The following is a 13,431-nucleotide window of genomic DNA, read 5'->3' as shown; positions in this document are numbered from 1 at the left end:
TATTTATTTGTCAGAGAGAGAGCGAGCGAGAGCGAGCACAGGCAGACAGAGTGGCAGGCAGAGTCAGAGGGAGAAGCAGGCTCCCTGCGGAGCAAGGAGCCCGATGTGGGACTCGATCCCATGGCGCTGGGATGATGACCTGAGCCGAAGGCAGCTGCTTAACCAACTGAGCCACCCAGGCGTCCCGAGGAAGATTATTAATTTGAAGCATGCCAAGGATTTCTGGTCCACACCACAGAAAGGACAGTCTCTGCCAGGTCACATTGTCCTGTTGGTAAGCCTAATAAAACATGGGGGATAATTTTAGAACCTCCCAGAGGCCATGATTAGTGCTGTGGTCAAGGTGAGCACACCTGGAGAAGTGGGTCCCAGGGTGTGTCCTGGGAGAGTCCAGGAAGGCCCCAGGTGTCTCTGTCCTGTGGTTTGTTCCTTCTTTGGCTGGCTGTTTCTTCTTTGACCAATTCTGTTCCTTTCTGCAAATAAGTATCTTTTGGAGTGCAGCCTTGAGCAGTGCTGATCCACTGGGACCACCAACCTCCATGGCCGCCCAAGCTCAGTGCTTGAGGCACACCACCTCCTGGTGGCCTCTTGTCCTATGTCCTTGGGGCTTTCTGAACGTCAAGAGCAAGTTCCCCATGAGCTACTGTGAGCTGATAACTTATCATCCAAATGAGAGCCTTTGTCTTAGTAGGACACCTGGAAGACAGGTGTAAGCTAGACATGTCCCAAGGACACGTGGTCCCTCTACCTTGTCAACTCCCAGGTACTGGGGCGTGCATTGTGTGACCTGCTGTCATATGACAGAGGTGGGAACCAGGAAGCGATGCTCTTCTGAATGTCTATCAACAGATCAATGGTACTTTCTCCACCAGGGGGAGGCACTTTGTTCATGCCTATTCACCACCAGGTTTGGATCATTTGGGATCAGAGATACTGAACATTAATGTAGCTGGCCGTGGGGTCCAACGGTTTCAGCTCTGTGCTCGCAGGCTGTGTGACTCCAAGACCTGGTTTCCTCTAGTATGAAATGGGGTCCAGATTGGCTCCTGTGTCACCGTGTGTTGGGAGGAAGGACTGAGCTGCGTGGGTGGGGACCGGCGATGGAGACCAGCACCCCATCCTTGCTGGGGCAGGATGCTGTGAACCTTATGGATGACATCACCGTCAGAATCCCTGACATCAGACATAGGCTCTTTTCCTCACACTGTTTTCCGATGCAAACCAGGTGAGCTGAACAAACTTAGGCTCTGTTCTATGGAAGGATTTGTGGTGGGAGTATTTAGGGCAAAATCTCTCCCATGTTGTCCTTGCTTTGACTATGTGATCTCCAGCAAGCCCTCAGCATGTGTTTCTCTCCTTCTGAAGGACTCCCCCCATTTCCCTTTGCCCAGGGGGCTTCTAGTCCTTTCCTAGAGGCCAGCTTCAGTGTCCCTTCCTCTGTGCTCCTGTTCTACACTGGAATCCCCCAAGTGCTGGGAGTGGCTGAGTTCCTGGTGGTCTCAACTAGATGCCAGGCTCCGCTGGGGGAGACTACCCTGCCTGGCCCTCCCTGTCTCCGGAGCACCTGCATGGGGGTCTGGCACAGAGTGGGGGCTCATACGTTTTGTCCATGAGGATTTGCTCCACAAGGATTCTTCTCAAGCAATCGGTCAGAGAACACAGATTATCCCTCCCGAGACTTCTACTGGCTTCTTCTGTGGAGAGTGGGATATGGCACCATAGGTAGTAGGATGCCTTGCCTGGGATAAGTGGGTATTGTGATGATTGATTTAATGTGTCAACTTGGCTGAGCCACGGTGCCCAGAGAGTTGGTCAAACATTTTTCTGGATGTTTCTTTGGAGGGGTTTTGGGGGAAGAGGTTGACACTCAATAGATTGCCCTCTGTAATGTGGATGTGCCTCATCCAGTCAGTTGAAGGCCTGAACAGAACAAAGACTGACTTTCCTCCAGCGAGAGGCAATCTGCTGGCAGATTGGACCAGAACCGCAACTCCTCCTAAGTCTCCAGCCACTGGCCCTACCCTGTCAGATTTTAGACTCACCAAGCTTCCCTAATCACATGAAATCAGTAAAGATGTTGAAGAAGAAATCTCAGGAGGGATTTCTCTCCTTCTCCACTCGCCATCCATCTGAAACGCTTTTCTTCCTTGGGAGGTATTATGAAACAATCACACTTTTTTTTTTTTTTTTTTTTTAAACAAGTGTATTTACATTCAGGACTTGCTACCTATAGATTGTCTTAACGTGGCGTTTTTCTGAAACTTGCCTGGTGTCCTTGGGTGGGGATGGGTGGAATGTATCCTACGTTTCCCACGCATGTTCACAAAAATATTTTTATTTAATGGCTTCTCATTTAACATCAGGGGCCAGAGAAACAAAATCGGGTTAAGTGAGGAATGGGCAGATAATCGTGCCTGCTTGTATCTGTGCCTGTGGACATGATGCCCAGGGTCCCCAGACACCCACACATGGACAAGAGACGAAACTTCAGTCACTACATCCAGACAGATGTGACTCCAGCTGAATGTCCACCTTATATTGGTAACAAAGCAGCAAGGTTGGGTAATGTTTCCAAGATACCAAGGACAGGCCTGTCTCCATGCCAGTGTGTGTGTGTGTGTGTGTGTGTGTGTGTGTGTGTGTGTGCGTGCGTGCGCATGTGTAACTGGGGGAGTGATTTGTGGAGCTGGAAGTCCAGCCCCGCAGAGACAGGAATGGAGAGACAGCGGAGCCTCGGAGAGGCCTGTGCCGGCGAAGAGTCCTTGTGGGCCATGTTGAGCTCAGCTCCCAGAAAAGTAGGGGCTCTGGGCTCAGGCAATGCCTGGGGGCTGCTTCACCTGCTGGCCTGGGCTTTCAGGAGGGGCTGCTAAAGCCACGGGCATATCCTCGGCTGAGTCCAGGTACTAGAGTTGGGAGAGGAAGGAAGAGCTAGGCTAATCGCCTCCAGTTTGCCCTGAAGCCCCTGCAATCCCATGATCCTTTCAGATCCTTCCAAGCGCACTCTTCTTTGACCCAGGCCTCTCCTGCTGCAGGCCAGGCCACAGTTGCTGGGCCCCAACCATGGGCTTGGGCAGAGTTCTGCTCCTAGCCATGGCAGCCCCTGGAAAGAAGGTTGCCCAGCAGTCATATATGGATTCTAGAGTTGGCTGGGACCTCAGACTCTCTGAATCTCCCACTCCTCTGTGGCAGAGGCATCACAGTCCCTTTCTTGCCGCTGGAGGCTGGTCATGAGGGCTGGGGCGCTGAGCTGTTGGAGCTGTCCTCTATGGCACAGACTCCTTTTCAGAAGGCATCTAGGATCCGAAGCTATCACCCTGGGGGAATCCCCAGAGCATCCCTCCCAGCATAGATCCAGAGGGGCTCATCCTGGCCATTGCCCAGAGCCCCCTAGTGTAGACCAGTGGGGTTCCTGGCAGCCACTGCACAGGAGCAACCCCCAGTGAAAACAAGTGAGGCTCACCCTGGCCTTGTGCAGAGCCTCCCCGTGTATATCCAGAGGGGCTCGCCCTGGCCACTGCACAGAGTACCCCCCCCACCAGTGCCAACCAGAGGGGCTCGCCCTGGCCTTGCACAGAGCCCCCGCCACTGCCAGTGCCAACCAGAGGGGCTCACCCTGGCCTTGCACGGAGCCCCCCCAGTGTAGACCAGTGAGGTTCACCCTGGCCTCACATGGAACCCTGCCCCCCAGTGTAGACCAGAGGGGCCCACCTGGCCTTGTACAGAGACCCCCAGTGTAGATCCCAAGGTTCTCACCCTGGCCACTGCACAGGAGCCTCCCCAACCCCATACAGAGTCAGTGGGGCTCATCTGACCACTGCACACTGAGAGAGGATCCTGTCCCCTCCCCTCAACCCCAATGCTCGTGCTGTCCCTTCTCCCTTTGCTTACCCCATCCAGGCTCTGGGGACAAGGTGAAGGTGCTCCGGTCCTGTCTTGTGGAGATCTCTCTGGCTACGTGTAGCTGAAGGTGGCTCGGAAGCCCAGGAAGGTGGTCAAGGAAGTGATGTCCAGCTCCAGGACAGAGGAAAGCAGCAGCAGCAGCACCAAGAGACTCTTCTGGGGCACCTGGGAAACCAGTAGCAGGAAGACCCTCCCTCTGTACCTCTGGGAGTCAGGCAGCAGATCTGACCAGGAAAACTGTCTAGGTACTGGGCTGAAGATTGTTATGGGGATGGGTACAGGAAGAGAAGCTTCCGAGGAAGGGCCAGTCGTCAGCCATCCACTGAGCACCTGCTATGTGCTCATTTAAATCCCAATCACTTTCTTGGGTAGGTGCCATTATTAGCCGCTACTTTCATCTTAGGATGAAAGAGAGGTTCAGAAAAACAGAGCCACACAGAGCATCAGGTATTGTATGTGAGTGACGAATCACTAAATTCTACTCCAGAAATTGAGATGACACTATACGTTAACTAAGTAGAATTTAAATACAAATTTGAAAGTAATCAAAGTGATTAAAGTGATCAAAAAGTCAAAAAAAAAAAAAAGGAAGGAAAGAAGCAAAGAAGGAAAGAGAAAGAAGGAAAGAGTAATAAAGAGAAAAAGAAAGAAGGAGAGAAAGAGAAAGAGGAAGAAAGAGAAAGAAAGAGAAAAAGAAAGAGAAAGAAAGAAAACCAAAGCCACAAGCTGGTAAATTAAAGCTGTCTGTTTCCAGACCCCACGTGCTCAGCCACACAGGCTTCCCCCAGCAAAATGTACAGCGAGGTCAAGTAAGCAAATACAGAGAAGAGTGTCCCCAGTGTGTCTGGCATTAGATCGCTGGTGACCTCCACACCAGAGCTGGGGAGACGACGGGTGTGAGGAGGTGTAGACAGTGGGAGAATCTTGGCTGTGAAAGGGGAGAGAGGGAGGAGCCGGCCAGCCAGAGCTGTGGGGTCTCGGAACTTAGGAAGATGGGAAGGATGGAGGAGAGAGGGAAGGTAGAAACAAGGCACAAGGGCGTGGGGCGGGGGTAGGAGGAACAACTTGTACTCTCCTGGCAAGGAAGGCAAGGATGGGGCCATGTGAAGATTCAGGTACATTTGGCGGCAGGAAGGGAGGAGTCTTACGGCTGGGGGTGAGGTCAGGATAGGGCAGCAGCGGACTGTGTGTTTCTGTCCTCCTGTACCCAGGTTGTATGTTGGACCCCATCGTGAAGAGTGGCCTGGTCCGTCCTGGTCCTTTCCTAGGACATAAACAGACGGGACTCCAACTAGTGTTCCCACCCTCTATGCTTGCCACATGGGGCTTCATGGTGGTGACTGCACAATGCATTTGTGGGTCGTCCTGCAGATTAGTCCTGGACCCCAGTCAGGAGAAGGTGACACTCACTGGTGAAGCCCGGTTACCTGGGTAAAGCCCAGAGTGGACCGATCTGGGTGCAGTTCTGCCTCACAGGCTCTGCAGGTATGGGACAGGATAAAGCAATTAATCCCATTCCCCGGTTCTGGCTTCGGTAAGTGGGAAGTGGTAAGACATCTCTGGGGAGTGGTTTCTGGGATGCACTGGGGCACAAAAGGGCGGTGCCTGTTCTCTGCCTCTACCTTTTGGGGCGGGGGCTCTCACCTGGGTATACGTGCTGCCGGTCGTCAGCTCCACCACGAAGGCACATATCCCAAGGCTGGCAGCCAGCAAGCTGACCAGGTTCATCCTTGTGCTGACCTTCACCTGCCAGGGAGATCAGAGCAGCGGTCACCATCCAGTCCGCAGGGGAGGGGGCCAGCCTCAAGTGCCATACATCACAGGCTTCCTTCATGGGCTTTTGATCTGGGGAGAACTGTTGACCTGCCCTGGGGGGACTAGGATGGATCATTAGAGGTAAGAAAGATGTCTATGGAACCCCATGGGGCATGGATACCAGGAGCTATTGGTGGCCCTAGAGGCTAAGCCAGCTTTAGCAGCCAGAGGACCCCTCAGTGCCTGTGGCCCACATATGGCCCCTCTGTCCTGTGCCATGGCAGACGACACTAATTCATCCTTGTAATCCACCACAGTTGGCATCACTCTAAAAGCTACCTGCCATCTGTTGTGGGTTTGTGCCCTCCAAAAAGACAGGTCAAATTCCTATGAATGTGATGGGGACCTATTTGGAAATAGGGTCTTTGTGGATGTAATTAGGTTAAAATGAGGTCATATGCATTGAAGGTGAGCCCTTAGTCCAATACAACGAGTGTCTTCATGGGCAAGGAGGAGACCCCGGGTCTGGTGTCTGGTCTCCCGCCCCTAATGAAGGAGGCAGAGGGGAAGTACAGCGGTCACAAGCCAAGGAAGGTCTGGGAGTGCCAGGTACCCCAAGAACTCGGGAGTTGCAAGGAAGGATTCTCCCCCAGAGCCTCAGAGAGAATATGAGCCTGCCACCACCTAGATTTGGGGTGTCTGATCACTGGATTTGGCAGGTTATGAATTTCTGTTGTGTTTTAAGCCCCCCAGCCTGTGCTATTCCATTCCAGCAGCCCTAGGGAATGAGCGCCCCATCCCACTGCCCTAGATTCAAAATCACGGCTCTGGGGCTACTCAGGGAAAAGATCTCCTGCAAAGCCCTGGCCAGATGGGTCTGTGTTCCCCCTGTCCCGGCAGGGGCAACGTGGTGGCTGGTGTGGGGGACTGGCACGTTTCCCCGACAGGCACCAGTGGGTAATCAGGTGTTCACAGAAGGCAGGCAGTTTTTTGAGAGCTGCCCTCCCCACCACCTCGTACAAAGGCTCCCACGAGCATCCGCCTGCTTTCTATGTTTCCCAGGATGAGTTGTGCCTGGGGGTAGAGGCAGGGGCTGAAAAACTCACCCAGGGAATTGTACAGGTGGCCGTGGCCATCAGGGTGGCCAGTCCTGTAATGAAGAACTAGAGAGAGGGCAGGAGGACTCGTGGCTCCCAAGAACCTGGGGCGGCTCCGTCTCTCTGTAAAACCCTTGTGCCGGCAGGTTCCCTGGGGAGTTTGCCATCCTCGAAGGACTTAGCCTGAGGGTGGACAGCTATGGCTCATCACAAGGTGGCCAATGAACAGGGAGGGACAGGGTTACGCCAACAGAGAAGGACACGCGGTCTCCCGCTGGGCTCTGCAGAGCTTATAGGACAGATTTCTAGAAGGTGACCACTAACAACTCCTAGGTAACTTGTCCACTACTTCTTAAGTGATCAGAGCACACAAGTAGCTTAGGTGCTTGTTAAAAGGCAGACTGATTTGGTCCGTCTGGGTTGCAGCTGAGACTCTGCATTTCTAACAGGTTCCCTGGGGCTGCAACGCCCCCGTCCAGAAACCACACTTTCAGGAAGGACCAGCCTCCTAATACGAAGATGAGGAGACTTGGGCAGCTTCTTCCCTTGTCTCTGCCTAAGTCATGGGGCTGGGAAGTGGTAGATCTGGGTCTAGAAAGCAGATGTCTGACTTGGGGGGTGGTTTCCATAGCAGGGGCTCTCTTTCTTGACTTATATACCAAATGTGGGACCCCCGTCCCCCCACCCCAGGAACCTTGTCTTTCTTCTTCCTTGGGCTAAACCTACTGGGGTGGGGGCCCTTCTCCATGGCTCCCATCCTCCCGCGCCCCACATGCAGGGAAACAGCTGCAGCCTCCGGCTGGCCAGCCTGCAGCCTCCGGCTGGCCAGCCTGCAGCCCAGCTCCCAGCCTTGGGACACCCTGCACAGGTGTGTGAAGGGGGCAATGAGAGCATCCCCTGGAGCTCAGGACCATCCACATCCTGCATCTACACCCCCATTTCAGACTCAAACTCTTCCCTAAGGGCTCAGGGAGGATGTAGAGTTCCCAAGTCCCCCCATTGCCCCTCACCTGGTTCCACAGAAAGCCTGCCTCTGGCCACCACCAGGCAGGGTCTCTGGGGTACTCACCAGCACTCCGCTGGCCAGCAGGTATCAGCAGGTACCAGTGGGAAACTCCACAAAATTAGGGGCAGCAGCCAGGATACCCCCACCGCTGATATGCAGCAAACCAGTAAGGATCTGTACGGCCTGTGGGGCATGGGTGGGGATGAGCTGAAGCCCTGGGGGTCCCAGCAAGGACTCTCTGAGCGACTCAAACGGTGGAGCTGAGCAAATCCTTGTCCACGTGTCACTGCCCAAAGGGATCTCAGACAAACCTCCTCCACCTGCTGACGTGACCCTGGAGAGAGGGAGTGCCTTGCCAAGATCGCCCAAGGCAGTGAGAGGCAAGACCCAGGGCCCACTGCCCCCAACTGGGCCACCACTGCTTTGCAGAACTCTTGAAGCCTTGGGTTAGGACCATCTTGGGCAACCAGCTGGGTCCTCCTTCGTGAGATATCATCAGTTAGCATGCTGGTCACCTCCCATGTGCCAGGCTCCGAGTGTCCTAAGCACTCTATGTATCTAATTGTGAAGCTATCAGAAGCCCAGGAGGCCGGCACCCTTGTCACTGTGATGCAGACGGGAAGCGAGGCTCAGCAGTGCTAGTTCCTTGCCTGAGGTCTCCGAGCTGGTCTCCAAGCTCGTGTGAGCCCCAGCGGAAAGTCTGCTCCTTGCTTGCTCTGTACGGCATCTGTGCGAGCATGCTGCTGGTTTCAGCCTCGCCTTCCAGAATGCTGGGTTGACTCAGCCCCACACTTGTGGTCCTTTGTTCCAAGCTGTCACCGGCCGCCTCCTTAGGCTTCCTTGACCCTGAGAGTAGCACTGTGACCTTGCCTTCGGACATGCTGCATCTCTGAGTATCACCCAAGAGGAGTAGCTTCTCCCAGGCTCCCTCTGCTTTCTCTGTCCTTCCCTGCCCATTGCCAGCAAGGTAAGTGAGCTCGCACTGGTGACCACACGATTTGGGATTCAAACGTCTGGCTCAGCTGCTACTCTGACATCCATGCTCAACAGTCGGCCGTGGCTCACGCTTGCCCGCTGCGGACCAAGACCCACTTGGGTGTGGTAGCGAGAGCCACAGGCAGTTGTGGGACATTAGAAGGGGAAAGTCAAGGGGAACCAGAGGGAAGCTGACTTCTTCTTCTTCTTCTTCTTTTTTTTTTTTTTTTTAAAGATTTTATTTATTTATTTGACTGAGATCAAAAATAGGCAGAGAGGCTGACAGAGAGAGGGGGGGGGAAGCAGGCTCCCTGCTGAGCAGAGATCCCGATGTGGGGCTTGATCCCAGGACCCTGAGATCATGGCCTGAGCCCAAGGCAGAGGCTTAACCCACTGAGCCACCCAGGTGCCCTGGAAGCTGACTTCTTACCCCAGAGTGGCCAGAGGAGGAGGTGACCCTGCTCCCTCCGGGTTCAGCAGCCGCCCTCCAGGATATGGTGGCTGCTCCAGCCCTTTTCTTTTTTTCTGAGCTGGAGGTTATGCAGGGACAGCTCTGCAGATCTGTCTTGTTTTCCCACTGTTTTAACTTTCCTACGGGGATATGCCTTTGGCCCTATAAATCCTGCCCACTCTGTAGCTGCTGGGATTGGTGGTGGCTGTTTCAGGTCTACCTTGGAGGGAAGAGGGTCTGTGGGGATGAAGTGGTCCACTTACTCCCCAGGTGGTTGGCTGTCCCTGGAAGAAGAGGTCCTCCCTACTTGGATGCACAGTCTCCAGGGCCTGGGGTGGCAGGGAGGGCTCCTCTGGCCTCCACCACGGTACCCTTGGGGTCCTGGAGACAGGGGAATATGCCTGCCTGCTGCTCCTGGCTTGTCACCACCGATGAGCAGGCTTCTGAGGGCAGCTGGGCTCCGGGCTGGGCTGCCTCCCGCTTGCCGGAGGGAGTAGGAGCTGGGGTCCTGGAGCCTGCCATGTCAGACATCCTCTCCACGGAGCACCTGGGCACACACACAGGTCATCCGAGGAGGAGGCAAAACATTCCCGAGCAGGTCCCCATTTCTGGGTTCCAGTTCCTCCAGCTGAAAAGTAAAGCGGCATGGCCAGGAGAGGTCATTAGTAACACGTGGGTGAATGTGTCATTGCAGCAGATAAAGGCAAAAAGCTACATGTCTGTAGAGAGCGATGGGTATGCATCTGAAGCAGGGCTGGGTAGGAAATAAAAGTCAGAAACAGAACGAGATGTCAGAATGCCATCTGTATAAGTGAAATAGTGCATCCTGAACAGCGCACACACTCACTGTAATACACTGAAGTCGGTGCCCGGGGCTGGGGGACGAGGGCCGGGCTGCAGGTACAGGTGGGGGCAGGTGTGGCCCCGGGTGACCACCTGCCCTGGGCTCCCACTTACCTGCAAGCATTTACAGTTTGATAAACCCAATCTCCATTTCACTTTCAGCAGCTAAAACTAGCTTGCCCGGATCCCACGGTTAATAAAGACCAGAGGCGGCCTCCACATCAGGACAGGTGGCTGCAGACCCTGAGCTTTTCCTACTTCCGGGCACTCCTTCCATCCCCCTCCACCCCCAGCCCTGACCTTCCCGCTCGGCCAGGCGAGTTAGTAACTCCACCAGCTCCACAGCTCGCTCCTGTGTCACAGCTCGTCAACCACTCACCGGTGCCTTCGGGTAGGTCCCCTGGCTTCATTACTAAGCATCCCTTGAGTTATGTAGGGCCGGGAGGACCACATCCACTTTGCTCGGGTCAGACAAATGTAAATGGGGGGGGTCTACACTTGCACCCATGTCTTCTGAGCCCCCATGTCCTCTGTTCAGTCCACTGCCCATGCTGCCTCCCTCAGCAAAAATGGGGGACGTTGTAAAAAAACAACAGAAACCCAGAACACCTCAAATTATGAGTGAGTTCAGGAGCAGAGATCTGGGAAGTCCCTGGAGTCTGAGGCCTGCAGCCCTAAGCCTTTACCTGACCGTGGGGCCCTTCATCCGTAGCCGAGGTGGCTCCTCACTGAGCCCCCCAAGATGGCCCCTTCTCTGCCCCAACCTGCAGCCTCCCTGTGCCTAGCTGTGCCTCAAGCCTCGCTGGCAACCTGTTACTGCCTTCCTGCTCCCAGGTGCTTCTGCCCAGCCTTATTGGATCCCAACCATCAGCTGGGTGCTTGCTAAATGTCACCTGCTCCTCACTGCAGGCCTGGCCTTCCAGATCAGCCTCTCCTGTGGAGGGTGGAGGGAGCCTGGGAGTCCCAGCCTTGAGTAAACCCCAACCACCACCCATCCAGTCCTCTAGCCCCTGCTGCGTCGCTGGGGACTCACGAGGTCTCCCGTCTGTGAGCCTCCGCATGGATGTCTCAGCTCCCATACCTGAGCGAGTCATTTGGCCCCTCTGAGCCTCTGCTTCCTCACCTCGAAAATGGAGGGAAATATCTGTCCCAGAGGATCCCATGGGATGTACGATGCTAAATTCAAAGCGCCCAGCAGTTTCTGGCTGCATGCGTGTTACCTTCTCCTTCCCGCCAGGGGCAAACTTTTAAGCCTTCCTGAGGCTTGAAAGTGTAGTCCGCCCTTGGGTCCTGTAGACCCGCCCCAGATGGCCTCCCAGATGCTCACCTGCCTTCCCTGGAAAGGGCTGGGAGTTTCCTTTTATAAACGGTGTTTGCCGATCACCTGCCAGACTTGTGTCTTCTCAAGGCCATGTCTGGACCTTGGCAGGTGATGATCAGGCCGGCATCCCTACCCCTCTGCCTGCTGGAGGCATCCAGAGCTCCAAGTTCATGGCCTCACCAAGTGCATTGCAAACACCACCGCTTCCCCTCAAAGGTCAACCCCAGTTCCATTTCCTTCACTTGCTGCCACATTCACACTTTTTGGGTCTTTTTTTGGGGCGGAGAGAGAGATTATTTTCCTAGACTTTCTTCATCACCTCTGCAGGCCATGACCATGGAGAAGCTGTAGGCGGCGCCTGTGTGGGGCAGAGGGCTGGTGTCGGAGCTGGCAGAAGGGGACATACCACGAGTTCAGTGGGAGTAGGTGGGTGACAGTAGAAGGAGCACTGTTGGGAGAAGGGGGAGGACCTGGTTTCTTCTTCGACTAAAGGTACTGGCTTCCTGTGTGCCTTTGGCAAAACTCTTCCCCTTGTGGGCCTCAGTTTCCTCATCTGGAAAAGGGAGATGTTGGACCAGATAATGAGGCCCAAGGCCACTTCCAATTCTAACTGACATTCTCAGTCTTAAGTATACATTGTATAATTGTAATTGTTATTGACCCAGGAAATGTAATTGTAATTACAATGTAATTGTTACTGGCACGGGAAAAATGTCCATTGTCTGAGTGTGTGTGACTTCCATGTCGAAGGTTTCCTTTTTGTTGTTGTTGTTTTTAAGTTTTATTTATTGATTTATTTATTTTAGAGAAAGTGTGCGAGCAAGGGGAAGTGTGGAGGGAGAGGGAGAGAGAAGCAGACTCCCGCTGAGGGCGGAGTCCACATAGGGCTCGATCTCATGACTCCAGTATCACGACCTGAGCTGAAATCAAGGGTCAGCGGCTCAACCAAGTGCACCACCCATATCTGAATCCCTGCCTGGACTCTGCCAATATTTCCACAGAATGTTTGTGTCTCCCCAGAATTCACTTGTTGAAACCAGACCCTCAACGTGACAGTAATTGGAATTGGGGCCTTTGAGAGGTGCTATGCCCACATGAATGGGATTAGCACCTTTGAGAGAGGTCCCAGCAAGTGCCCTCACTCCTGTCATGTGAGGACGTAGCGAGAAGACAGTCTATGAACCAGGAAGAGGGATCTCACCAGGCATCGAACTGGCCAGCCCCTTGATCTTGGACTTCCAGCCCCAGAACTGGGGGAAATAAATGTCTGTAAGTTGAGCCACTCAATCTCTGGCATTTCTGTCGCAGCAGCCCAGCAAAGACATCAACTTTCAGCAGGTCTAGGGCTCACCTGAGTTAGCCAGTGATCGTTCTAAGAACCGCACTGGGATTCCAATAAACATGCTCCCTCGTGAGCAGGAATGTCACCACTCGGATGCTCAGCTTCCTCATCTGTGTGCTGGGAGGATATCCTCGTTCCTGGCCCCAGGTGGGTGCTGAATCAGATCCCGCTGGCTCCCCTCTGCCCATCCACGCTGGGGAGGGGGTCGGAGCCAAACCCTGGCCACATGGCTGTTTCCTCCTTCAGGCTTCCCCAGACACTGGCCGAGAGAGAGGAGGACAAAGTCAGCAGATGTCACTTATTGGAAAATCCCAACTGGTCCACGTGCAGCACAGTTAGCGCCTATGGAACAGCAACCACCCAGATTCAGCTTAAAAAAGAAGAGGTTGGCCAATCTTCTTAGGAGAGGATTGGCCCCCAAAGGTGATTAATAAACGGGGTAGAGGATCCAGGAGGATCTCAGGGCAGGAGAAGGCACCATGTCAATGCCATGTGTCCATCGTGAGGGAAGGAACAAAGATGGAGTGTTTTGGGAACCCGAGGGACACTGACAAAGGTTCACAGAGAACAGGCGTTTGCTGGGATTTCCTTCCTGTGCCATCTCCAGAAGAAACACGGAGAGATAAACCCCAGTGTCTGCTCCCCAGGAGCTTGTTGGGGGATCAATAACAAGTTCAAGTCCAATAGTGAAGTTCGAGTCAGCTCTGCTGCTAACATACTGTGGGTTAATCCCTTCCCTGG

Source organism: Mustela erminea, chromosome 9, assembly GCF_009829155.1.
Source record: "Mustela erminea isolate mMusErm1 chromosome 9, mMusErm1.Pri, whole genome shotgun sequence".
Classification (NCBI taxonomy): domain Eukaryota; kingdom Metazoa; phylum Chordata; class Mammalia; order Carnivora; family Mustelidae; genus Mustela; species Mustela erminea.
The sequence above is the reverse complement of the archived record's forward strand: the minus strand, read 5'-3'. Positions refer to the sequence as shown.